The sequence below is a fragment of the Acinonyx jubatus genome, chromosome B1 (genome assembly GCF_027475565.1).
Source record: "Acinonyx jubatus isolate Ajub_Pintada_27869175 chromosome B1, VMU_Ajub_asm_v1.0, whole genome shotgun sequence".
Taxonomy (NCBI): Eukaryota; Metazoa; Chordata; class Mammalia; order Carnivora; family Felidae; genus Acinonyx; species Acinonyx jubatus.
Window position 1 is genome coordinate 98,975,158 of NC_069382.1, and position 26,055 is coordinate 99,001,212.

Sequence of the window (26,055 nt, forward strand, 5' to 3'; positions counted from 1 at the left end):
TTTAAGAGAATTGAATTTTTAAAAAAGAAGAAAAATCACAAACTAAATTATCTTTATTTTCATCTGAGACCATATTCTCTTGGCCAAGACTTTGGAGAAAACAATAGTTCTGTGCTTCAAGCTAATAATTCTGACTCACTGAAATGTCATCTGTCAAAGTGTTGGCTGGTTCTTTAGCCAAAAAGGAATAAACAGACTCTGCCTTGTCATTTTCAAATGTGCTCAGCAATTCAGGGAATCACCTTCTTTTCAGTTGACATACACCCAGTCAATTTTTTATTCTATCCTCTTAGTATTACCATAAGAAACTCAGGTAATAGCACCTCAAAAAGAGATAAAAGATCACATTATTGATTAGTTAGATGGAATGTGACAATCAGGAGACAAAATGAGTCCTCTTTATGTTATCAACACACACACACACACACACACACACACACACAAGCATGTCTTAAAGTCAACTTTTACAATTATCTTCTCTATACATGCAGACAATGCTAGTTTGGATATATAACGTTTGTTTTGTTTTGTTTACTTTTGAGAGAGAGAGAGAGAGAGAGAGAGAGAGAGAGAGAGAGGGAATGGGGGAGGGGCAGAGAGAGAGGGAGACACAGAATCCTAAGTAGGCTCTAGACTCTGAGCTGTCAGCACAGAGCCCGACGCGGGGCTCAAACCCATGAACTGTGAAATTATGACCTGAGTTGAGGTCGGATGCGTAACCAACTGAACCACCCAGGCGGCCATAATTTGGATATATAAAAACAGATAAAGGCACACTGATTTGTCTGTGCTGCTATAAAATTATCACAAACTCCTCCAAAAAAATAATTCAAAATCTAGTTCCCTGAATTCAAGGGAAGTCAGTACCTCTCCAAATGATGAGGGAAGCCCTCTTAGAACACTAAATGACTTACTTGTTCAAAAGCACATCAAAATTCAGATTAGGAAAAGGAGGTAATTAGTGCCTGCAGCTTTGTTTAGGGTTATTAGTGCCAAGGACTATAGTCAAAGAGCACATGCAATCAGTCCTTGCACATTATAATTAGATGATGGGAAGGACAGAACTCTACATCATAACTACTAGAAATACTACAATCATCAGAAGTGACAAAATGAACACAATTTCCCCACCAAATTGTTTTTCCAGCTCTGCTACTTGAACTGTGTGATTGAAAGCTTTTCTAAGCATTCTTGAGAGAAACTGTTTAGGATGAGTATTTTTAATATGTGCCTACACACTGTTTCAACCCTGCACAAAGACCTAGGGATACGTTTGCAGCCAGATCCCATGACCTGAAATAGCTGGAACCTGATATGATTACATATGTTAGATTTGGAATGGTAAATATTAAGGCAGAACTATTTGCTCTGCAGTACACCTCTGATTTCTGAGAAGAAAACAGAAAAACCTTGTCGAATAAACATAATCCAAACTTAGTTCTTAAATTTCAACTTCATCTTTGCTGCTTGTTATTGGGCTATTCTTTTACGAACCCATTTGCCCTTGCCTTATTGGCTAATCCAAATCCTTTTTATTCCCCTTAAAGTTTCAAGAATGTCTCCTTCCTTCAAAGTTGACTGACGGTATCAGGTGTTAACTCTCACTGAGGTTGCTGATGACCTCAAAATTCCTCCTTTTTCAGACCTATTATTCTAAATTGGAGGAAAAGCTGATCTGTCCTCACTGTCTTCTTCCTCACCATTCCCCCTTTACCCCCATATCAGGCTAACAAACTTGTAAACAAGCACTATTGATTCTGCTACCTATAATACTGCAAGACTATACATTCTCGACTTATGTTTCTCTTATCTCAAATATTTTCAATTCAACAAAACTTTTAAGAACCATTTAAATTTTGTTAAGTACCTACCTAGGTGTTAGGCACTGTGGTAGATACCAAGACACCAATAACTGAGATGGTACCCTTACATAACCCAGAGACCATCCTCCCTTTTATCTTCAAACACATACTTAAAATTATCTTCCAAAAATCTCTTAGTCTTCATTCCATGACATCATGATCCCCACCTCTAGTCATAATCCAGAGAGTTCACAGTCCAATTCAAGTTGTATCCTCACATAGCTCTCCCTTATTATTCCAGTCTAGAGCAGTTTCTCTTTTCTCTGTTCCAATCATTTGGCACTAACCAGAAACCACGCTATACTAGCAGTTACCTTTTCTATGCCTATCTTATATTATACTTCACAATCATACTTATCTACTTAGAGGAATGGAGTTAGGCCTTACAGTCAGAAAGAACATGACACAAGGCCAGGCTCTACCTGTTCAAGGCTGAATGACCTTTGACAAATCACTAATCCTCCCTCTGCTTGTATGGGGTTATTGTAGGGATTAATAACTTAAAATACAGGCACAGTATAAATTGGCATTAAATATAAATTTTATTCCTCATTGATTAAAATCTTATAGCATGTGAATATATAAATGAGAATTTCATAAACCCATACTTCTGGGTTTCTCCTTTTATTTTCATTGTAAAAGCAATTATTGAAAGCAAAAAATGGAAAATGTCACCTTTCAAGGGGTCATTCAAGGAATGTTCACTTATTGTACTTCTAACAAGAAGTTATTACTGTCTGTCCTCTTCCCTTCCCCACTGAAAGTGCAACCCTCTGATAATGTTATAAGCTGACAAGACAGTTTCTGTCTCATCATGGCAGATTTAATACTGCAGTTGCTATATCCATTAGATTGTTCAAGCATTCTCATTATCCAAGTAGACGTTTACCAACTGAGGGCAGGCACTGTTTAACCAGGCTTACTGCTTGCTAATGGATGTACTTAACTGCAAGCAGGATTACTCTAAAATAAATCATGCCACAAGATAAGACTCTAAAACATGATAACCAGAGACAAAAGGAAATCCAATCACCTACAATTAGCTTCAACTACTCATATGCAGAATAGAGCACGTATATGGAAAAACCAATTTTTCCTTTTCCATAGACATAAATTAAAATATATATATATATTGTATATACAAAAGGAATTTTTGGCTTTCTCCCTTAAAATTAGAGAAAGCAACTTACAAAGGGATATAATGCGTATTATATTTTAAATGACTTCTTTCTTTCCTTATTTTTTTACGTTTATTTATTTGTTTTGAGTGACAGAGAGAGAGAGAGAGTGCACAAGCAGGGGAGGGGTGGAGAGAGAGTGACAAAGACAGAATCTCAAGCATGCTCTGCAATGCCAGCACAGAGCCCGATGCAGGGCTCAAACTCAGGAACCTGTGAGATCATGACCTGAACCAATATCCAGAGTCAGAAGCTTAAATGATGAGCCACCCAGGCACCCCAAAATGACTTCTATCTTAATAAACATCCAAAATATTCTGTATATAATTATCCTCCATTTGAAGTAGTATTCAATTAATAATCCTTTATGATCATTGTCTTTTTATAAATAAGCTTCACTTAGGGGAAAATGGAACTACTCTGCCTTTTCTTCTAGTAGAACTGCCTGATATGCCATTAATGTGCCAGGTTTTAAAATTTAACTTAACTTTTATTTTGCAAAACTACCCTAGGTTTTGAAAGTTAATTTCTTATTACCTTAGTTGGACAAATTATTTTCAATACTAGCAATCCTATCTTGCACACGTTTTTAAAGGTAGCTGTACATTACATCATTTACTGTATCATCTGAAATAAAAACTAAAATGTAAATAATTAGTTGAAATTTGCTTTCTCATTTTCTGTTTAGCTGTGATCACAGTTAAGAAGACTCCACATGGACCTCTGAAACTGTTTCTTCGGTAATGAATTGTTTATAGGAGAACATGAGTTTAGATTTTTTTTAAAACATAAAGCTTAATAGCTTGTAATGCAATAGAAGCCGCATCTTATCTTCAATATCTTACCCTAAGATCTTCTAAGTTTAAAAGCAAAGGAAGAATCTTTAGAGATAGCTTACACACATCAGTGAACATTACAAATGAAATTCCAATATAAACAGCTATCTGGGAAAATACCTTCAAGAAAATATTAATAACCTAACTATATAAAGAATTTAAACAAATTATAAAGAAAGATATTAAGATTTCAACAGCTTAATGAGTAAGGTCATAAAAAAGCCAATTCATTTAAAAATTTTTCTCACAAAATTAAATGATCAATAAAAATATAGAAAAAAAACTTGTTATTTTTACCAAACCATTAACATTTAAGAGACAGCCCCAGAGTTCAATCTATTAAGAGAGAAAGGCTAAAAAGGATAGAGAAAAAAACTACTAATTTCTGTCTGCTTTACCCCATACCGAGAGAAGAATAACTTGTCCAAGGTCACAGAGTAAATGAATGGCAGAGCATTCATTTCAAATCAAGTGAGTGTGAATCTAGAAACTCTTACTATTACAGTATACTCCTTATAAAAAGTGCAAGGAGTCAGGTAAAGAGCATTATAATTTGAAATTAGTGTTAGTTGGACCATGAGCAAATGGAGCTAGGCAAGGTTGACTAAGAAGAGTAACATCCATAACCATGGTACCATTCATAAATTTATGAAATTCTGAAGTTCAAGGAACTGAAAAATCAGTCTCTTTTCCTTGACTACATGAGGAAATTCTACTAGCTTATTGTAAATATTCCTTGAAAATTAAGCTAACTATATATCCAAATAGGTTCCTTTAACCACTGAGAATCTCGTATCGAATGCATTATTTAGTAAGTTGGACTGGATGATATTTAAATTCTTTTGCAGTTTCGAATTCTCCTGTTCTGAAAGTACATATTTGTGAAGTAAAAAAAAAAAAAAAAAAATCAGCATTACTGCTCAATTGGACATAAGAACACAAGTGTAGAAACGGAAGTGAAATGTATGAAGCAAAAAGATATCAGACACAGGGGAAATACTTACTATGCCTGGGAATAGAATAGTGTGCATAAATGACCAAATATTTAAGCCAGTATTCAATCTTCCCTTGTCAAAACTTTACAGCTTACTAAATTAGATTTTCCCCCAATGTAAACATCTTTCAAATTTAATCTTAGAAATATATTAAAAATTAAGATTTCCTTTGGAAAAAAATCACTTTATAATCAACTCTGTTAAAATACCTCAATTAGAAAAGGCAAGTGATAATTATTTTCAGAGTAGAAAATCATACATAACAGCGAGAAATCATCTGAATTCCATGGACATAAAAAGGTCAGAAAAATTAAACAATAAAAAGATTCTTGTATTTTCACACGAGTAGTTTTATTTTTGAAAACTCTACTAAATAGTACAATATAAGTTTATTAATAAAAATAATATATGAGAAGTACATATATTGATACACCAATTAAAGAGTAGCAATAATTAGTTTTCTAATGGAATAATTTGAATCAACGTCTTTGTCTTTCATAATGGAAATATTATCACTCTGGAAAATTTATTATAAAATAAAATTTAACCACATAACCTCATAAGTTGTTTTTAACAACTTTATTGAGAAATAATTTATAGACCATAAAATTCACCAAATTTAAGTGTACAACCAAATGATTTCTATTAAATTTACATTGTGCATCCATTACCATAATCTAGTTTTAGAAGATTTTTGTTGACTGTGAAAGGTGCCTTATGCCTATTTACAGTTAATTTCCTAAACATCCACAACTCCAGCTCCAAGCAATTACTTATCTACTATTTATCTCCGTAGATTTGCCTTATCTGGACATTTCATATAAACTGAATCAATAGAACTTGTTATTTTTACACTAAAAATGGTTTTTCTAAAGCCCAATGTACTTTTTTAAAATGTTTATTTTTTTTTTTTGAGAGAGTGAGCAGGGGAGGGGCAGAGAGAGAGGGAGACGCAGAATCCAAAGTAGGCTCCAGGCTCTGAGCTGTCAGCACAGAGCCCAAGGCGGGGCTTGAACTCACCAAGGCAAAATCATGACCTGAGCCAAAGGCAGACACTTAACGGACTGAGCCACCCAGGTGATCCCCTATGTACTGTTTTAAAAAGGACTCTCAGAATAAAATTAACCTAAAGTCAACTAAAAATGAAAATCTCAGATGTTGATCAGAGGTTATAAGTGTCTATATATTGAATGAAAAGGAAACTTTCAAGACTTTTTAGAGATTGCAAGACTTTTAAGACTATAGAACCTTCTAACTTCACATTCTTATTTTCATTAAAAACATATGCAGAATTGCAGAATCATTAAGTAGAGGTGTCATTTGTTATTTGCTTCAGTATCATATCAAGGAGAAAGAAAACTGGACTAGGAATCAGAACACTTAGAAAATTTTTTTCAGGGGCGTCTGGGTGGTGCCCGTGACTAGGATCATGACACCTCAAACTGTTGCTTATTGTGAAAATAAATCAGAAGTGCTCAGAAAATTCTCAAAAGCAAATAAACTAACCAAAGTAATGAAATGTTGGCTTAGAAATCTCAACAAATATCCAAAAACTTCAAACAACTCAATAAATCTTAATCAAATATTTACCACACAAAACTACATTCATTCGTAGGCACAATGGGGGGCATACTAGAAATATAATAAGATACTTTCCTACCCTTCAATGGTTTGAATTTCTATTGGGGAAAATAAATTACACTCATGAACTAATTAGCGAAGAACTCAAAGTAGAAAACAAGTGCCAAAATGTGAAGTCAGAGTTGGGACTGAGACAGATCAAGGTGGGGAAAAATACTTTGAGCTAGAAGGATCACTAGTGGTCATAGAGGAAGCAGAACATAGGAGTCTCTTAAAGTGTGGCTCAGAATTTTAAATATAAGGGCTCAAAGAGGATGGCTTTTTAAATAAGAAGTACATCATGGTCAATTTGCATAGAGAAAGAACAAAGTAAATTATTTCAATAATAAGGAAACAAGCCTGATCAGAACAAGTCAATATGAGTGGGTATCTGGCTGAAAATGAAAGGATAAAAAAAGTAGGTACACATGGCAGACCTCAAATCTCTCCTCTGATTGCTATACCCTTCTGGAAAAGGTAGAGCTTTAGAAGTATTGGATAAGGCTTAGAGAGGAGCAATTATAATAAGCGTGCTTGAACATCTAAAAAGTTAAACTTTTTACTTTTGTATAAAACAAGATATGAGTCTCTATCCTCTCTTCATCTATTAAGGATTGCATGTATCAAGGGTTGCATAATAGAGGGCAGTCCATTAGATGAATCAGTCCCAGGAGTTGGCACTGGCAAACAGGAACAGCTCTCCCTTCCCTCAGGGACTGTGGAGCCCAGCCAGGACTTCCAGTCCGTCTAAGTCTACAAAATACGTGTTAGCAGGTCATGAGTGGGGTACTACCTGTTCATACATCTGAAGAAATGAAATAAAATGAACACGGAGGTTTTACTATATACCAGACTCTGCTAAACACAAAATAAACATGACCTAATTTGATATTCTGAACCTACGGAAGAGACAAGTATTGTTCTCACTTTACAGGTAAAGAATCTGAGTCATATGGATGTACTTCTACCAAGTGACTGTGCTAGACTTCAAAAGTCACATCAGTCTGACTCCAAAGCCTATGTTCTTCCCACTTTACAACTTTGTGTCTATGTAGCATGCTTATTTAAAACCTTTTCAGATAAGAATTTTTAATAGTTGCCAGTTTTTAATATCAAAATGTTCTAGGTTCTTTTCTATGTACCAAATAAGCATTATTATTAATGTATATAGAAACCCTGGAAGAGTGTAACTATATCCCTGTTGTACAGTTGATTAAATCATGACCCAGAGAGGCCAAGTAAGATGCTAATGTTAAAAAAGCTATGTGACAGAGCTGGCTTCAAATTCAACTGTGCTTGATGCCAACCCACCACTCTTTATACATACCTTCTTATTTGGTATGCATTTTAAGAAAGAGACATTGTCACTTATACATGGGTACTTAAATTTCCTTATATGTCTGTTTGTACTTTCTGTTTATCTGAGAACTATAATATTCTGAAATATAAATATAAGTAAAGAGTATCGATGTAAGTTCTAAGACATTGATGGGCCCATTGATTCTTCTTTCTTTACCCTCTAATATTAGAGATATTGATAAAACAAATCCAAAGGACACTATTAATTTGTTCTTTTACAACTGTTTAGCACCATCAATATCTATTTTTAACATAGCCATACTTTTAATAATATTTCTGATGGATATTCCTAAGAAAAACAGTAAAACTTACAAATGGTTCTAATGCATGGAGTTAAATGTATCTGTTTACAAGTCCCATTTCCATGTGGCAGACTTTTCGTGTATTTGAAAACAGGGTTCACGTTTCTTACAAATCTCCTTCAGCATAAATTAAACCTCTCAAAATACTTCAGTTACTCTTCCTGTGCGACAGGGTTTCCAAATCTTTCCATATCTAGGACACAGTCTTTTGGATGTAGTCCGGTATCTCTTCTTGACCCTCTGGAGTAACAGAGGAAGGATACTGTCTCTTCTAGAAGACAGCCCTCTGAAAAATTGAAGCTACCTATCACTCTCTCCTTCAGAATCTTCATTTACTTTCCTCATTAGCCAGGAACTCAGTTTGCAGACACTTGCCCCTCCCTCCCACCCAAATCCTGATTTTTCTCCTTTGGATTTACTCTGGCTTTTCCATGTTTCTCTTAAAATGTGGTGATTCAAACATAAGCTGACCAACATGCAATACAGTGAGCCATTTTTTTTTTCTTTTTTACATTGACAATGTCACTCACATATATCCTTCTCTTGTTTTTAGTTTGGCTTCTTGTCTTAATTCCTTTTCTAAAGAAACAGTATAACCCTAGCCTGAAGTTTCTGCCTCTTTTAATTCAGCCTCACACTGCTTAATCTTCCTAAAACCTCATAGTATCTTTCTTCTACCCAGAAATTATATATCTCAACTGCCTACACTAAAGTCTGAACTCCTCCTAGATGTAATTTCAACTAAGTTGCCCAGCTTTATCAGCCAGTGATCTATTTATAATTCTGAACCATGTAATTCGAATATTCACCATTCTCCAAATACATTCCCTGCTTTCATTTTCATGTCTTTGTCCCTTGCCTAGCGTTAGTTCCATATGGAATGCCCACCAATCCTCTCCTTTGTGTTCTAAAATATCATCCTTATCATATTTGTATAATTATTATCTTCATATAATTTAGTTAACTTAGTATATAGTATAAATTAGTATAATTATTATCTTTTAGTCATACCTGCTGGAAGCAATCTGTCCTACCTAGACAGTGCTCTTTTTAGAGCACTAGTTCATGCTTCCTTGTCCTCAATTTAGTTGTGTACCTTAAGTCTTCTATCACATATTGAAGCTAGAGAATATATCTTACTAAACTAATATCATGTGTGGTAAATACAAACTGTAGTTAGCATGTGATATAAATCTCCATGTGATCAATCAATTCAACAAATATTTAGTAACCATCTGTTATATACCAGGCACTTTGCTAAGTTTTGGGGATGTGAATCTGAAGAGATATGGTCCTTACCTTTAAGGGACATACAATATAATGACAGAACTGAAGTATTTATTTAAAACACAGACAAACATACAAACAAACTGCTATATGCACAGCAGCAGCCCAAATCTCTGCTTGCATGGTCAGGAGACCTGATCCTTAAAGAATGAGCAGGAATTTAGCAAGCAAACAATTTGGTCAGCAATTTATTGTTCACAGTGATATGATGGAGGTGAAAAAATACATTATCAGGGATTAGAGAATCTCATAGGAAAAAGAAATGTCAAAGAAGATACTGCAGAATGAGAGGTTATCCTACAATACTAGCAAAGGAAGCCAAGGTGCTTGGAAAGGGCAGTGTTTACATTAGTAGTATTAGGTGATTAGCAGTCAGGGATGAGCTGATGTAAAGGTGATAATGCAAGAAGCTGGCCACAGTAATTTGTGTTGTCTGTGTTTTCAGGAAGAGGTGTGTCTTTATTTTGCCTGCAGTAAAACTGATGACTATGGGCAAGTCTGTACTCCACCCAAAGTGAATCATTTTTTTAAGGATGTAACTGAATGTTGTGTTTTAGAACTGAGTTTACTGGTGAGGGTGGATTAAAATCTCATGTAAATAACTACTAGCTTCTTTACTACCATGTGTAGAACTTGGATTTTTCTCAAAGGTAGCACAGCTTGGTAAAACAGAAAAAAAGTTAGTCATCATACTACTATTGTTTCTCCAGAAAGAGTGCTTGCTCTGAGAAAAAAAAGACAAGATTTTTGGCAGATTATAGTTATTCACACTCTTGTTAGTTACAGTCATCTTAAAACACTGTTTAACTTCATTTTGCTCTTTTTCAGAGGCTCATTATTGACTAAAAAATGAGGGTCAAATGCTTTAGGCTGGCATTCAATCCTTTAACTTGTCTTCTAAATCCTAGGAGAGTCTCAAAGACTTTGAGAGTTGCTCTCTCATTTAAACTGTTAAGACTCGATGTCTGATAGATTTCCTTGTTCATGACTGAACAGAACCAGGAGACTGATGCTCAGAAACAAGGGCTCTGGTCTGGGCAAGGTCCTCACTTTCTTCACCCTCCTCCCCCCATGAGCCCTTCATTGTTCCCCAGAGGAGTGAGCTTCAGCCACGCACCTCTACTCTGCGGCCCAGGCTCTACTCTGCATCCCTGTCTCCATTCTGCTTCCTCTCCTTCAGAAAGGTTCTTACTTTTTTCCTAACCAACTACCTCCAATATTTCAATGATTCTAAGAAGCACATTTCTTCACCCTTTCATACCACAGAAATCAGTATGTGTTTTGCAATCAATCCACATCACAACTTAATTGGCTATATTTTCTTTCTTAGTAGTCTATTATAAAGTAATGGTGTACCACACAATCAGTGGCTTAACACTTCTATGACTTCCATCTAACTTGGCTCTTATGTATCCAAAATACTGCCCCCCCCAGAATCATACCTGTTTTATCAAAACTGTAACTGAGTAAAAATGAGGCTTTTTAAAAAAGTATAGTTGACACAGACTTCTAAAAGCAACATCTAGTAGCTCCCAAATGGATCAGAATATCAGATTAAAAACTTGTCCAAACCTTTACAAAAAAGATCTAAATAATATTATCTGTAAATCTTTCAGAATTCATTCCTCAGAACCACTTAATAGTTATAATCAAATAACAAAAGACACACACCTTTGGTGGGGCATGATTTACCTGGAATTTAAGAGTGATTTGGTTAGATTTATTCTTCACCGCAGAATATTATGGACACAACACTGGAGTAGGAGTAAAATGTTTTCTTTTCTTTTTTTTAAAATGTTTTCTGATCCATGTTACCTTATCTGAAAATAAGAGGGCTAGACATGATTTAGGTCCCTTTCAACATTTAATCTCTATGGTTTTCAGTATTGATATTTTGATATAGATCACCTTTATTAGAGAAAAAAAGGAGAACCTAGATTCTAAAATCGAGGACACTAGTGTTTGCTTCGGCAGCACATACACTAAAATTGAGGACACTAATGTAATTTTAGCAGCTGAATTTGAACATTGTTTTGAGTTAAAGGAATCTGCTCTCTCCCTTCAGTTGCAAGTGATGAGACATTTTGGCACATGCAACCTGGCATTCTTTCTCTTTCTTGCTAACTTCCTTCCTCTGATTGCTGCAGACAGGTTGTAGCAAGTAATGCTGTCTTTAGGACAGATTTATTGTGCTCAAATGTTCCTTCTGTATTTTCCTTCACTGACATGATGCAACAATAAGCATGTTTATATACTGCCTATGTACTCTGTATCTGTCGACTTGAACTTCTTTGGGGAGCTGCTACATAATAGGTATTACCACATCCGGAACTTGTCAAAAGAAAAGAGATGAAATACTGAAAAGATGTTTTTATTCATCTCTACTATTGTTATGCCTCAGCAAATTAATAGCTTAATAAACTCCAGTCTTTATACTGAGTTTATATAAAACTGCATTGATACAAAAACTGTAAGTATCCATTCCCAACGTACACATACATCAACACCTTTTTGGTCTGGAATTCCTGATATTCACATTTCATTGTAAATATGTTGTCACAGACTAATTCGAGGGGGATTACTAAACTTTTCAATGTCCAAAAGAAAGAACAACCTGATCTGAGATTCAGGTTTACTATTTTGTCTGCCAGAAGTGATTTGGGACTAGTCATTTTATCCTCTCAAAGCTTTAATGATCATTTGTGTAAAGTGAGGATTTGGACTGTCAGTGGTTTTCACCCTATTTTCTGCCTCAACATAACAGAGATGATCCTACTCAGTCTCATTATTCACAGGCTCACTACTCTCACCACAGTACGAGGTGAGGGGCGAGGGTGTGTGTGTGTGAGTGTGCCTGTGACAAGTGACAAGGCTCCCAGGTGTATCTGACAAATCTAGAGTGTGTGTGTTTATGGGGCACTCACTCTAATCCCCCTCTTTATTCCCACTCTCATTGCTACAGACTAATTAGCTCAAAGGTCCTTTCCAGCATCAGTCTCTGTGACTGTAACTGGAAAGACTCTATATCTACAAGAACACATTTCGTGAAGTTGAATAGGTTTTGCTTTCTATACTGACAGGTTTTTTTTTCTTTCAGCATTTTAAAGGTATCATTTTACTGTCTCGTGGCTTGCACTGTTTTGATAACTGTCTGTATGCCTGTATTTAACATGGCTTTTCATTTTTCCTGTTTGCTTTTAAGATTTTCTTTTTATTATGGATTTTCAGCAATTTTATTACAATATACCCTGGTGTGGTTTTCTTGCACTTATCTTGCTTGAATTTCCTTGTGCCTGCTCATTCTCCTTATCTTCAAAGCTACTTTTTTTCTGTTGGGTTGATATTTTTATCAAACCTGAACAAATCAGGGGCATTTTATTCTTCCAATATATTTTCTCTGATTCTTTTCCTACTCCACCCCCAGGAATTCAATTGCATCTGTCAGTTTATCTATGTCCCACAGGTCAGTGAGGCTCATATTTGTTTTTCATATTTGTTTGCATGTGTGGTTTTGTTTTGTTTTTTCCCTTTTTTCCCTCTGTGTTTCAATTGGAATGAGTTCATTTGCCCATAGCTTACTATGTATACTAATCTTCTTTTTGTAATGTCTCATTTGCTTTTAAACTTATTCAGTGAATGCTTCATTTCAGACTTTGTATTCCTCAGAGCTATGTTTCATTTTGTTCTTTTTTCAAGATATAAGAGCAGAAACATGGTATTTTAAAAGGTAAATGGGGGAGGGAGGGACCTAACTAAGTAGAAAGTGGTTTATCTTGGGGAGTAGAAATTTGAGAATGGGGGGAAAGTGCAGAAGACTCCTGTTATCTTTTTTGGCCTTGTAGTCCATTTTGGTTTTGTGTTTAGCCTTGCAGTTCTTTTTGACTTTGAAAAATATTAGCAGGTATTACTATGATAAAACTAAATGAAAACAGATATACAAATGAAAAATATAGATATAGACACATATACACTAGATGATTTTATAAACAACACTTTCTTCTGTATCTTCTGTCTCCCCATAAAATAGAAACTTTTGCATTCTGAGAACTACTGGGATAAAGCATCTTAAATTCTTCACTGCCTCATACTCCTTAGTGGTTTATTTGAATCCTGAGGCTGAGTAAAGACTTAGGCCTACAACGAACTCTGCACAAGCACCCTCAGTTCCCTCTTTTCTATCCTTCCAGGACTAAAATCTTATCCAACTATAAAACAGTCTTTAAGAAAATGGTCATGGGCAAGATATTTTTGAAATAACTTATGTTATTTCAAGTGAAACAGATGGTTCTCATAAACCAAGCTGAATAATAATAACAACACAGAAAGCTGTCATATTATCTATGGTGGGTTAAAGATAGCTGCAAAAATCTTCCCATTCCTCTCATCAAGAGGCTGAATCTGTTCTCCTCCCACTCAGTCTGGGTCAGCACTGGGAGATGCTCTGTCCAAAACAAGGGCAAAGGAACTGGGTAAAGTGACACAGTTTAACTTGAAGAGATCTGCAGCTTTTGCTTTTGCTTTTCTGGGCTGAAACTGCTCCATATTAGAAGCTAGCTGCCATGCCTTTAGAAGCCCGTGCTTACAGAAAGGCTATGTGGAAGAGCTCCAAGGTACTCCAGGAGAATACCCCAGCTGAGTCAGACACATGGGGGGAGCGACTGTGGACAATTCTAAGCCAGTCAAGCCTCTGTTTAAAGAGGAAGTTAGGGGCCACGTGGGTGGTTCAGTCAGTTAAGTGTCTGCCTCTTGACTTTGGCTCAGGTCTTGATCTAATAGTTTGTGAGTTCGAGCTCTACGTGTGCTAATAGCTCAGTGCCTGCTTGGGATTCTCTCACTCCCTCTCTCTCTGCCCCTCCCCTGCTGGTGTTCTCTCTGTCTCAAAATAAATGAATAAACTTAAAAAGAATAAGTTAGAACTGGGCTCAACTGCCCATTCAGACAAGAGGAGAGCTAATAAATATCTGAACAAGAAAAGAATACATAAGAGGAAAATTTGAAGCATTTCTCTGATAGTATGGTACACATATGATTATTACTATGACAATTTTGTATATGTAAAATATTTAAGACTGTGCCTAACACATCGTAAGTGTTCAATAAATGTTAGCTATTATAACTACAGCCATAAATATATCCCAAGTTTCCCTGTTATCTATTATTTCATCTGTCAAGTCAGTGATTCCCTTGCCTAGGTGGGCAATTTGGCCAATCCTACCTTTCCTCTTTTCAGATGCTTGTACTCACCCATCACAGAATAGAGTATAAAGCATTCCAGTTACCAGTACCTCCTGACCCGTAAGATACATTGAGAATTATATATTTTAAATGATATATTTTAAATGTTTCTTTATTTTTATTTTACTTGCAATTCAGTTAAATGAGTAGTATCAAAATTATTTTGGCTAAAACCTTTCCTTCTATTAAAGCAATTTAAAAAACCATTTTCTAAAATCATGCTTAGGAAACTTAAAATTTCTACATGTTTGCTGTATGATAAAAATCATATTGTTTAGACTTCCACATCACTGACATGAAAACACATTTCCACCTGCAAAATCCAGTAGTTAATTTTGTGTGTGGTTGTATTCTATACTGAGTTCACTTCTGTCACATCACAAATTTTGTCAAGATGTGTACCTTTTTTTTTCTTTTAATATTTATTTATTTTCAAGAGACAGAGAGAAAGAGCATGAGGGGGGGAGAGGCACAGAGAGAGAGACACAGAATCTGAAGCAGGCTCCAGGCTCCGAGCTGTAAGCACAGAGCCCGACGCGTGGCTTGAACTCAACAAACCGTGAGATCATGACCTGAGCTGAAGTTGGACGTGTGATGAACTGAGCTACTGAGGCTCCCCATGATGGGTACCTTTTTACTGGTAATCAAAAGAACACCGCCATCCTCCTATCCCACTTTAAAAATACACTGTGTGTTAGAAAAGGCTGTGGTGCCCTCAGCGAGCCAGTTAACTCCACTCTAGTTACTACTTTTCGAAATAAGAGTCATTAATTTTGGCAGAAAGTTGAAGGAATCAACATATACAGCTTAATGGCATATATTAAAATATAACAAGGCAGTTGCTACAGGCTGGCTAGGGACTAATTCCTTTATCTTTTGCCATATCTTCATTCCTATCCTTTCAACTTTCTGGCTGATCTGCTTCCTTAATCATTTTGTGAACCACCTACTCCTCACCACTCCCTGGAAAAGTTTCACTGCTTAATTTTTAAAAGCATTTCTCTTTCCCTCTCTTCACACTGCCCTCTTTCTCCAAAAATGTAGACTTCTGGTCTCAATCAATGTGCACATGTAGCTCTTACTAGTGCTAAAAAGGAACTGTATGTACACATAAAAAAGAAAATTGAGATAGTTGCCTTCCCACATGTATTCATGTTTAAATAGTTGTGAAGGATGTAATTTTCAGGGTACTATAAATAGTGAGATTTTAAAATAAGACCTTTACATCAACTCTTTCCAATGTACTCAATAGATTTTAAACCAGTGATTTAATACTACCATCCATTTAAAAACTAGCTTCTAGAAACTCTGCATTGCTTTTTTTCTCAATTTTTTTTTCCTAATGTTTATTTCTGAGAGACAGAGCATGAGTGGGGGAATGGCAGAGAGAAAGAGAGGGAGACACAGATCTGAAGCAGGCTCTAGGCTCTGAGCTGTCAGCACAGACCCCGACGTGAGGCTCAAACTCAGGAACTCTGAGATCATGACCTGAGCCAAAGTTGGATGTGTAACCAACTGAGACACTAAGGGGTCCCTGCTGTTTTTTCTCCTTAAATTTATATTCCATTCCACTATCCCAAGAGAATTTCCTTCTTTCACTGCTCATCTTGTAATAATTCTCAGAAATAAAATTATGTATATACATTAATTTTTTTCAAAAATTTTTCCATATAAACATAAGGTTCTAAATACTAAATTTCTTCTGGATTGAATTAGCCTTAAAATTATTTATGTAAAAATTATGTAAAATTGTGTGTATGTATGTATGTACATACATATATATACATATATATACATATACATATATATACATACACACACACACACACACACACACACAGCCACACATATATTAAAGACTTAGAGGAAATATTAAGCATTAAAAGTTAAAGTTTATTGGAAATTCATTTCTTAGTGAGACAGATGGAATTATCTCATTAGTCTCCTCCTTCCTGATAGGTTCTTGCAAACAAGGGGGACTATTACTTTTTTGCTAGGATTCAATTCATTTTCAACTTTATTTCAGTTTTTTACACAATGAAGTACAGAAAACTTGTTCAGATAAATAAGTAGATGAGAAGAAAATCTGTTATAACATCCCTTAATTTTTTGAAATTTGACTTATATAAAAGAAAAGATGACAAATGACAACAGGAAGTCCTTTTTCACTGTAACTCCCAAGAAAATGACTGAAAAAAGCAAATAGTAATTATTATGATCTTCAGACCACATGTAGAAAACTGGTGCTTCATAATCATTCACTCTTTCAGACCTATAACCTATATTTCCCATTGTCCCCTTGTTTGATGCCTCAGAGGTTTGTAAAAAGAAGTGTGGAAAGGGGAAATCTCCACTCTTGTCACAAGGGGATTCTCAGGTAGATCAGTTTTAGGCATCGGAGATCTGGAAATGGATTTCCTTGAACTATCATTCCGATGTATACTATGCATTCCTACATACGTAGTCTTCCTAGTTTAAAGAAATTAATTAAAAAAACTAACTTCTGCAAGATTGGTTATATAGCATTTAAGTGTTAGAGTTAGGATAACTGAAGAGCGAAACTGTAACACAAGCATGTAATATAAATATAACAAGATCAGGGTTTTCACAAAATATTATATATCTTGGAGGTTCCAGCTGGAAGGAAAAATGGTTCAAGACAGAAAAGGATCTAGAATAGCAGATCTGTACTTATGAGAGATTTACTCAAGGTTCTACAAACAATATGACATGACAGCATAACAAGACTGTCTTAGCAGCCCTGCAGTTTATGTCTCTAGCAACTGCAACCACTTCAAACACTGTGCACATAACTTGGGGTGTAATGGTGAGGTAAAAATTGGAGATTTGGTGTCTACTCCTTGTGATCTCAAGGAATAAAAATATTAGAGCCCTGGTTTTAGTAACACACTGGTTCTCAAACATGGCAGATAATGAATCATCTAGAAATCAATGTTCTTTATTTTATTTGGTACTAGAACTTTTCCCAACTTATCACGATCTGCTCATGTTATCTATGTCTATTACCAAGGAAAGAGATTAATTTTGAATTCTATAACTATGCTTATTTTTCACTGTAAATGTCTAAAGTTAATCAATATACTTTCCCTAAGGAAGACAAGAACCTTGTCAGTTTCACCTCCTATGGCATCCCCACCCCCACCCCCACCCACTGCCTCCTTACCCCTTGTCCCCAAAACTCACAAAAGATTAGTATTACCTGGAGTTTTAATTCTAGACTGTTGACATACCTGGTTATTAGTATTTTTCTCTCCTCCTTCTGTTTTTTTGTTTGTTTTTTGTTTTTCCCTGTAGCCATTGCTTCTCTATAAAACTATACATTCTAGTTCCGAGAGTTTCAGCAAAAGGTCTTTGTATAGTAGGTTTTCTGAGATCTTGTATATCAGAAACTATCCTTCCTTGTCCTTCACATTTAAGTAACAGTTAAGTTGGATAAAATTTTATATTCAAAGTTGTTTTCCTTCAAGATTTCAAAGATGTCATTTCAGTTTCCCCTTGAATCTGTTATTGTTGAGAAATCTAATGCCCATCTGATTCATGCTACTCTATAGGTTATCTGTTTTCCCTTAAACTTAAAAGTTTTTAGAATTTTTTCTTCAAGCTTTGATATTCTATATTTGAATACAATAGGCCTAGATGTAGGTTTCTTCCTATCTATACTCTCAGCTCTCTCTGAACTCTTCAAATCTTAATTGCTAGATCTTCCTTTAATTCCAGAAAATTCCCAGTTATTAACTGACTTAACATCTCTTCCCCTCAGTTCACTTGTCTCTTCTTGAGACTTCTAGTAGATGAATGATGACAAATCTATTTCTATCATTCTTATTTCTGGACTTTTCTTACATTCTTTTCATCTTACTATCTTTTCCTGATGTTTTTAGAAGAATTTCTGGATTTGATTTTCCACATTATGAACTCATTTTCTGGCTGCATCCATTCTGCTATTTAACTCATATAGTTTTTGTTTTGTTTTTTTAGTTTTAAAAGTGGTACTTTTTCAAACCCAATATATCCAATTGGTTATAACTATTTGCTCTTTCTTTATGAATCCAACCTCTTTCCTTGTTTTCTCTGAGGATATCTATTAGAATTATTTTTAATTCACATTATGTCTGTGCCATTGCTTTTGCTTACTTTATTCTGTTGTGACTTTTAGTTGACTTACCTAGTAATTTCTTCTTGGGTGGAGGAGACTTAGGCTGTGCTTTCCAAATGAGCATTAAGAGTTCCTCTGATATCCTACTATGGACTCAATCACTTCCTGTTTCCACTCTCCAATTCCACCTCGGCTTTCCCATGGCCTCTATCCACCTAGCAAATCTCTTAGGACCTCCGCTCTAAGCGTTGTTATTATTGGGGCTTTCCTGATTCTATAATAGTTGTCAAATCCACAGAGTGAGGAGAGTAGGGATGCCTGAACTTATTTCTAGTACAACTCTCTCACTGTCCTGATACTATTGTTCTGCCTCTAGCTGGCATTCGACCGCTACTTTCTTGCCTTATACTAAAGTCGGAGTGAGCAATTACTGAGGTATTATAAAGGAGAGAAAAGGGCTTAATTACAAAACCCTTAGCTTATAATCCTTGGTTCATGGCTGGCAACTTTCACCTACATGAGAAAGCTGATTCCACTTCCCTACTTGGGAGGTGGTCTAAAATCAACTCTAAGGTCTCTTTAAGGTCTAACATCTCCTGGGTCTAAAATTGAGTAAATTTTCTACTTTTTCATTTTTCTTTTTGATATAGCACTGATTTGTTCTGAAATTATTTCTAGTAGACTCTGAAGTGCCTATACAATTAGCAATGACATTCTGAAAATTCATGCACTAACAGGAAGCAACCACAGTTTAAGCAAGTTCACACTCATGTTATGGGTCGTATTTTAAATTTTATTTCAATGTTTATTATGTAAAGCCTTGTTCATTTGTTTCAAAGGCCTCAGGCTGTGAGGGACCATGGGAATCTATAACAAGTCATACTCATAAACACTAGGGTTTCTGAATGCTGCTGGAACAATTAATGTATTATAAAACATATAAAGCTACAACTCATAGTAACTTACATGTGATTTTTTTTTTTAAACCAGAAATCCTGGTTATTTTCTAACATAACAGAAATGCCTTCTTTTATAAAATGTAAATAAAAAAGACAGCAAATATATGTTTTTCTACTGACATTTATCATATATGTTAGCAGGTTTCCAGATATTAAAATTACATTACTCCTATACAAACATTTCATACATTTCCAGGCTGGGACCTTTTTAAACTGCTCCAAAGCACTGCTATAAATCATTAAGTGTAATTCATATGCAACCTCCAAAAAAAAAGGCTAAAGATTAAGAAATATTGCATAAAATATATTTGAAATTAAATGATTGGTAATTAAATCTAAAAAGTTAGTTCTATCATCATTCATTAGACTGTCAGTCTTAAATGAGATACATTATTTTTTATTTTTATTATTTATTTATTTTTTATTTTAAAGAGAAAGAGAGAGCATGAGTGGAGGAAAGAGAGAGAGACAGAGAATCGTGAGCAGGCTCCACAGCTGGCATGGAGCCGGACGTAGGGTTTGATTCCACAACCCTGGGATCATGACCTAAGCCATTATCAAGAGTCAGGATGCTCAACCAACTGAGCCATTCAAGCACCCCTGAGATAGGTTATTTTTTAAACTGGTATACCAAATGGATGTATCTCACTGGGGATCAATTTCCTCATATATAAAAAGAAAATATTTGTGAGAGAATTGTTAGGAAGATTAAGATAATGCTGGTCTCAGTAAACTTGCAAGAAATGGTAGTGTTTCTCATTTTTGGTTATTATAATTGGATTATAATTGGATGTTTAAAATCACTGGCTTTGAATTCACACAATATTAATCTATCTACTGCTAACAATTACTTTGTGGAAGTTTTAAACACGCTAAGCTTCAGACCACTCTCCTATAAATTTATATTATAATATAAAGTGCTTAGGATATTAACAAAGTAGGTGTGCACCATTTGCTGCTATTATTAGATGTGCAGTATCACCAACTGTTCAATTTGTTACATTAATGAGTTTTATTTGAAAAACTCCTATGTCGGGGCACCTGGGTGGCACAGTCGGTTAAGCGTCCGACTTCAGCCAGGTCACGATCTCGCGGTCTGTGAGTTCGAGCTCCGCGTCAGGTTCTGGGCTGATGGCTCAGAGCCTGGAGCCCACTTCCGATTCTGTGTCTCCCTCTCTCTCTGCCCCTCCCCCGTTCATGCTCTGTCTCTCTCTGTCCCAAAAATAAATAAACGTTGAAAAAAAAAATGAAAAACTCCTGTGTCATTTACAATATTAAATTAAGAAACTGTAGCCACCTTTAAGGCTCTTCTTGTCTTTATTGCAGGCTGTATGATCCTCTTCCATGACTTAACCCCAGCTTCAGTTTCATTAAAGAACTAGGCAACTGAGTAAAAGAGTTAGTATACACATGCGAGCTCTGTCAGTGTAGCTAGATAAAATTATTCCTCAAATTGTTTAATAGTTAAGAGAAACTTTCATAATAATAATTTCTTAATGATTTGTTAAAAGCTAACTCTATGTAAGACACATGCCCTAGGAACATCAGAAGTAAGGGACTGAATCTCTGACTTTTAGAAGCTTGTCATTAAGGGATAAACAAAAAGATAAATAGCAATTTAAAGCCATACACATTAAAGATTCAGCAAACACTGTATAGTATGTTCTACAAGAGAATGGAAGGACAAAAAAAATAAATTATTCGAGGCTGGGAAAATACCTGCTTTCAATGCGTTTTCTAAACAAGTCCCATTTATCCACAGGTCCATCCACTGACATGAAACACGGACAGAGTTTTTAATATTACATATAAAAAAGAATACAAGGACATTCAGGACTAAGCATACACTACTATGACCAATTTCATTGAATAACCAAGAAATAAGGTTCAAATCCCTATGAGTCTGGAAAATTTTAAACAACCAGCCCTACGTGGAAACACTGATCATAAAATAAGTAGTGCTCCTGGGCACCTGGGGGGCTCAGTTGATTAAGTGTCTGACTTTTGATCTCAGCTCAGGTCTTGATTTCAGGGCTGTGAGTTCAAGCTTTGCGTTGGGCTCCATGCTGGGCATGAAGCCTACTTAAAAAAAAAAAAAAAAAAAAAAAAAAAAAAGTAGTGTTTTTTTTTTTTTTTTTTTCCGTTATGGAGGAAAACACTTCTGCTTTGAATCACAACTAACACTTAAGACAGGTTAAAGAAAGGAGAGAAAATGCCCCTTAAAAATTATGGAGCTTTATAATTATTGTGTGGTTTACAACAATCTCAGAAGGCATTTTCTATTTTCGGCTAAAGCTGGGATCTCTCTGGATATTATTAACTTATTTACTGGCTTCCCTCGCATCTGGTACCCAATGCAGGACACCGTATTTAAAACTATAATCTGGCCTCAGATAATAACAGAACAAAAGCCAGAGAAAGCAAAATTCGCATTACTATATTACTTAAACCACATAAATAAATTGAATTAGGTCATTTATACAGCTTACCCTTAAATTAACTGAACTTTGATGAGCAAGGAAGAAATGTACCTATTAGAAAGAATATCAAAAAAGTAACTAAACATAGAGAGCTGAAAAGTTATGAGGATGTGTGCTCCTTCCAAAATTTGTCATGTCTGTAAGGCAGTATATTAATAACAAAATGATTTCAATGATTCCTAGAGCAACTAGAAAAATTGTGAATTCCAGAGTCTTTAAAAAATACTTGAGCTTTTCCACTGGTTTATTACTTGCCTACTCGCAAATTGTCTCACACATTCTGTCCCTAAGTCTTTCCATTTATAAAATGGCAATAACAGCCACTTAATAACTTTATAGTATGTCTTGGCAAATTAATTAAGACGATTATCCTGATGTTACTGGTAAGAAATAGTAAACTAGTCTCTTTCTGGGGATGCAAATAGGACACAGTTTAATTCCTGAGAAGATACATATTTATAAATGTACTTTCTTGACTTGAACAGATTAAAGTAACACTAAGGAATAATGGGAGTTTTAATTTTCAAAGTACTTTGATTAAACATATTTATTATTAAAATCAATAGGAACCACTATTTGTGGCTTGGTTTAGGTACAAATAGATAATAGATGATTCAGTAATAAATATTCGCAAAACCTGAATATTCACATAGTTTAATTTTTATGACTGTTAGATGAATATTTTTAATGCTCTAGCTAGCTCTAATTTTCAGTATAACACATATACATGAATTGTAGAATTATAAATCTCAAAACCTTTAACCCTTGGTTTTCATTACAGAGATACAGGACCTAATAGCTTTCCCATAACTCTGACAGATTTTAATCATTAGTGGGGACAATTATAATGAGCTGGCGTCACATAAGTACTCTCTGGAAAATAATATGCCTCTATAAAGTAGGTCATCTACTGGAACTTAAGGGAAGGATCATTTGCTTCATCTGAATGAACTCTTCATTGTTTAATGATCAATGACTTTGTCTTAACTCATTGCAGAACTGAGATTGGGTATGTATGTTACGGTACCAGGGTACGGTAGAAAATTTAGCTCAGGAGACTTAATTTAAGACATTATCACAATTTTATGATAGTGAGTTCTTGTATCTGTATTATATTATTACTCTTTAAAAAATAATCCCAAGAGAAATATATTTCCACTGCAGAAAAGTTAGAAAACAGAGGGAAATATATATACATACATTTATTTCTACAAATGATCACTTTTTAACATTTGAACATATATATCCTCTTAGGTTTTTTTTTTTCTATAAACAAAGGTTTATGTATACACAAATATCCACACACAGCAGGTTTATTTTTTGGAGTTTATATTGGAAATTTCTAGGGAAAATGAAAGATAGATTCTACCAACTATGCTGTTCTGCACATTCTACTCTTAAGGATCTCTTGAAGCCAAGCACTTCCTTTCATCCCATCTTTACCATTCCCTGGTTCAGGCCACTGACTCTCCTCTTAGATTACTGAAATGTTAGTCTTATTAACAGTCCCTCACTGTCCACCCTCTTAGTATTCTAAAACACAAATCTGATTATAGTACTCCCTGCTTAAAAGCCTTTATGGTTATCATTGCTCCCAGAACAAAATAAAAATTCCCTGGGGTGCCTGGGTGGCTCAATTGGGTGAGCATCTGACTCCTGATTTCAGCTAAGGTCATGATCCCTCAAGATTGAGCCCCACCTCAGGCTCTGAGCACTGAGCCTGCTTAAGACTCATTCTCTCTCTCTCTCTCTCTCTCTCTCTCTCTCTGCCCCTGTCCCAGGGACATGCTCTCTTTCTCAAAAATGAATGAACAGATAGATGGATAGATAGATAGATAGATAGATAGACAGACAGACAGATAAATTTCCTTGCCATAGCATCCAAAGACTCTCATGACTGGGCCATGGATTGTCTTCTGCCTCACTTCTGCCATTTTCATCTTTCACTCTATGGCCCAGCCATACTGAACTACAAATGTATCATGTGCTCCCTCCACTTTAGGCCTTTCCACCAAATGCTATTCTCTTATTGAAATATCCAATTCCTTCTACCCCATCACCTCTAGCTCACTTAGCAGTCTCCTTCTAAGGAACTTCTCCTTTTTTCCAAATCTAGTTTTAAAGTTCATATATTTATTTTGAGAGAGAGATAGAAAGCAGGGGAGGAGCAGAGAGAGGGAGAAAGAGAGAGAATCCCAAACAGGCTCTGCACTATCAGCACAGACAATGCAGGGCTCGAACTTACAAACCATGAGATCATGACCTAGGCTGAAATCAAGAGCCAGACACTTAACTGACTGAGCCACCTAGACACCCCCCAAATCTAGTATTAGTATTCTCTTTATCCCACCTCCCTTCCCCTTGGAGTACTCTGTACCTCTGCCATCTGAGAATTTATTTAGTAGCCTTTACTGTAGTTCCCTGTTTGCTTGTCTATAATCACCACTACCTAAACTGTATGCCCCATCAGAAGAGATTTTATGTACTTATTCACTCTTATATTCCCATAACCTGGCATTGTGCATACTAAAACCTCAAATATTTTTAGTAGGTAAAAACAAGCAAACCAATTTAAAAAAACCCAGCAAACAAAAATTCAAAATGTTGAAAATATTTATCAATGGCAAAGTATATTTTAGGAATTTCATAATAATTAAAACTCTGAAAAAAAAATAAAACAAAAAATAAACTCTCTGGGACTAGAACCTTCCCATGTATATTATAAATCTGATGTTCAACTTTGTACACTTCTGTTTTCCTGTTGGGAATTCATTATACACAAATATTGGGAAGGATCTCAGATTTCTTAAACCACAAATAATTTTCAAAAAGAATACATTTGTATTAGCCTATCAAATTAAGATACCAATGATATAATAATGAGTATATATAGATGATCTAATACATGTAAATCAACCATATTCTAGATATAGTGTATTTCAACACCACAATGAACAAAATAAGCATAAAGAACTTTTCATGGCCTTCAACATTAATCAAATAAAACTGATGCAAAATATTAAAAAGTTGGATAACATACACAATATTATGTACTGTTTTAAGTTATTTCAAATTTATTATTTATTTAATCCTTATGACAACTCTCTGTGGTAGGTACTATTGTTGTTTCCATTTTATAGGTGACGAAATGGAGTAATATAGATTCAATGATTTGCCTAAGGTCATACATATGGTACAAGATGGAACTGGGATTCAAACCTATGTCTTGAGTCTTTGCTCTAATCACTGTATATCAATCTGTAGCAGTTTAGATCCAACCAATCAATAAAAAATTTTTAAATTACTACCCCAAAATGGCTCTCTAGTGATATTTATTAGTATGTTAAAAACAGATGCTAATAATGTTATGGTTAATGGTGCCTATTATAAAATGATTTCTACTTCAACTCTAAATGTCATTGTTAATGATACTATGGAATGCTTATGTAAAAGATATTACCAAACACCTCCATTCTTGAAAAACCTCTCAAGCTGCAAATACATATTTTCGTCTCTCAAGAAAATTAAAACCTTATAAACAAGAAGCAAGTACTTCTTTGATTTCACTGGTACCTCCCAAAGGTAAAACAACTTTAGATGATAAATATCACTTACCATAGGATTACACACTCAGAAAATTTTCAGGTCAGTGATGGAAAATATTACAATTGACTTTACTTTTAGCACACAGAATTAGGTTGATTGCTCAACTTACCACTCAAGAGCCATCAACAGATTTTCTCAGTGCCTTTAAAACCACTGCCAACTCTCAAGGTCAGTAGCAACCCTGTTAACCAAATTCTTTAAAGGCCATCAAAAATCGCT

The 26,055-nt window shown here is 35.2% G+C and overlaps 1 protein-coding gene across 7 annotated transcripts in view; it reads right to left on the minus strand.

The window, feature by feature from the left end:
• AFG2A (AFG2 AAA ATPase homolog A) overlaps positions 1-26,055 on the minus strand; it is a 365,578-nt gene that overhangs the window by 152,138 nt on the left and 187,385 nt on the right. The gene's annotated exons all lie outside the window — the stretch shown is intronic.